The sequence below is a fragment of the Nomia melanderi genome, unplaced genomic scaffold (assembly GCF_051020985.1).
Source record: "Nomia melanderi isolate GNS246 unplaced genomic scaffold, iyNomMela1 scaffold0095, whole genome shotgun sequence".
Lineage (NCBI taxonomy): Eukaryota > Metazoa > Arthropoda > Insecta > Hymenoptera > Halictidae > Nomia > Nomia melanderi.
The window spans coordinates 8,369-11,494 of record NW_027475210.1 but is presented as its reverse complement, the minus strand read 5'-3'; the positions used below and the strand labels follow the sequence as shown (position 1 = coordinate 11,494).

Below are 3,126 nucleotides of genomic sequence, written 5' to 3'. Positions count from 1 at the left end.
TATTGTGTATAAAGGTTCTGCTGCGAGAAGTCTCGTTTTGCCGTGTGTTTCGGTAACGACGATCCTCCGAAACGTACATCTCATTCGTAAGAGAGGAAGAAAACAATCTCCCTGGGGCCAGTCGGTAATATACCGACATACGACGTGTCGTGCACATCCGTCTCACGCACGGTATACAAAATATGAATAAAACGTGTGTAGTCTCTCTCTCTCGACTTCTTAATATTTTCTTTCACCTCTGACGCATCATTTCAGGTGACGTCGGGAGCACGGGAAAAAAAATTTTTCTAAACACACGAAACCGTTCATCTCACGAACAGCCGAAAAAGTTGTCGCTCAGATCCATATCGCAGTGGAGCGGTATCCGCGGGCGGTCGTAATTGAACGACGCACGACGCCGCGAACACTCACGCGAGTCCATACAAACGATTCCGATCGTTTTGCAACAACTAGAACGTACACTGTCCGTGAAATTCACAGAATTTTCGCGTGTCCGCGACAAACGCCGACGAGACACCCATCGTTCGCTCGTACGTAGCATCCTTCTCTTAACCCGACTCAGAAACGTTCTTTGCGCCCTTCGGTAAAAAAACGTTCGATCCGAAGAGGTGAACGACGGCGGGGATTTGACAGAGCTACGCAAGCAGTGTATGGTACGTAAACGACCCTCAGCCAGGCGTGGTCCAGGAATTGTATCCGTGGACCGCAATGTGCGTTCGAAATGTCGATGTTCATGTGTCCTGCAATTCACACGTTGACGCGCAATTAGCTGCGTTCTTCATCGACCCACGAGCCAAGTGATCCACCGTTCAGGGTAATCGTATAAATTTTATATTTCACATATATAATTTTATTCTCATTTGTTCGACCTAATATCTCTCTTCTTTCAAATAGAAGATAAAAGTTGATACCTGAATCTCCGACCAGCGCGCGAAGGAGATTCAGGCGTCGCCTTGGAGACGACACCGAAGCCTTTCGAGACGAAAAACGTTCAAGTAATATGTATATATTTCTCGACGTTCCGGGCGTATAGTGCATTCAAAAACCCGCGAAAGACGCAGAAGACTCGCACGCGTGGAAACGACGGGGATATATTTTGTATCCTACCCGATACTGAATCCATCGCGTGCAGTCGACCCTCGCGTTCTTCCGATCAGACGCATCTATTGTTGCGCGCATGTTTTCGCGTCGCATCGCGCGAAACGTTGCACGAATCGTACCGATCGATCGATTGAAAGCAAATAATGAAAAAAGACTTCACAGCTGGCTCTTTGCCGGTCATTCGTCCCATGTTATCTCTTGCCGCGAAATTGGCGCGCAAGAGTTGGGTGTCAGACGCGCGGCTTTAAAACGAGCTTCACGGCCGGTCCCTTCGTTACCGCTTTCGTTCTTTCTCTCGGAACGACCATGAACGAACACGACGAGCGACGCTACGGCATACACACGTCCACGGATTCGATTAAAAAAACAGACTTCACAGCTGGCTCTTTGCCGGTCATTCGTCCCATATTATCTCTTGCCGCGAAATTGGCGCGCAAGAGTTGGGTGTCAGACGCACGGCTTTAAAACGAGCTTCACGGCCGGTCCTCTCAATTCCGTGTACGGCACACGCAAGATGCGGGTTCCACTTCCAGACTACCCGGTCCCTTCTCTCTACGAGAATCGATAGTAGAAGAACGGCTCGAAAACGCGTCTCAGAGACTAGGGGAAAAGAAGCGGTATGCGAGCGAAACGAAAACGCATTATGGAAACGTCGCGAAACAATGTTCGACGGTTGCTCGGTTCCAATCGTGCGGCCGTTTCAATTTCTCGTGCGCTTCACCGTCCCTCCGTAACTCTGGCCGATCGCGTATACCGAAGAGCCGACACGCGCAAAAACCACAGGCATTGTATACTGTATATATATATATATATATGTTACAGTCACAGCCTTCGCGCGTTTTACTCTCCGACGCGGGGTTTCCACGACGAAAGAGAGACAGTTTCGTGGCGGGTGACTCGGCCGAATCGCTACGACGGGTATTTCTATTATAGAACGAATCATCGCCACCCTTTACCAGTGCCCGACGAATGAATCACAAGGTCATCTGGAGTTTACAATGCCAGCGACGGTAATTCCAACGAAGACCCGATAAGTCAACTCATCGTTCTATTTCTCCCCGTACAGAAAAGCCAATCGACGCTATCGCACCTCGCGCGAGCACGTAACTACTCTTCGCGTGGATCGTCCCATCGTCGAAAGATGTAAGACGCACGGAAATCGTGGCCCATCAACGTTTTTTTGTAACTCTGCCGATCGCGTATCACAGAGCCGAGACGCACATACCACAGGCGTATAATACCGTTTCTTTCGTATGGTAAGCCTTCGCGTTTACTCTTCGGCGCGGGGTTTCCACGACGAGAGAGACTTTCGTGGCGGGTGACATCGGTCGAAACGCTACGACGGGTATTTCTATTATAGAAGGAATCATCGCCACCCTTTACCAGTGCCCGACGAAGGAATCACAAGGTCATCTGGAGATTAGAATGCCAGCGACGGTAATTCCAACGAAGACGATAAAACTATATAAAACTCTATAAAAGTATATAAAACTAATAAAACTATATAAAACTATATAAAATTATATAAAACTATATAAAACTATATAGAACTATATAAAACTATATAAAACTATATAAAACTACTTAAAACTATATAAAACGGTATAAAACAACACAAATCAATATAAAACTATATAAAACTATATAAAACTATATAAATCTATATAAAACTATGTAAAACTATATAAAATTATGTAAAACTATATAAAACTATGCAAAACTATATAAAACTATATAAAACTATATAAAACTATATAAAACTATATAAAACTATATAAAACTATATAAAACTATATAAAACTATATAAAACTATATAAAACTATATAAAACTATATAGATCTATATAAAACTATATAAATCTATATAAAACTATATAAAACTATTTAAAACTATATAAAAGTAATAAAACTATATAAAAATACATAAAACAATATCAATATATATCAAACTATATATAACTACATAAAACAATAGCAGTCCATATAAAACTATGTAAAACTACATAAAACAATATCAATCTATAT

General features: G+C 43.1%; 1 non-coding gene across 1 annotated transcript; it reads right to left on the bottom strand.

Annotated features, from left to right (window-relative positions):
* Positions 1–662: 662 nt before the first annotated feature.
* Positions 663–817, bottom strand: LOC143175501 (5.8S ribosomal RNA). Its single transcript, XR_013000261.1, has one exon. It is a non-coding gene; the product is annotated as a 5.8S ribosomal RNA (ribosomal RNA).
* Positions 818–3,126: the final 2,309 nt, after the last annotated feature.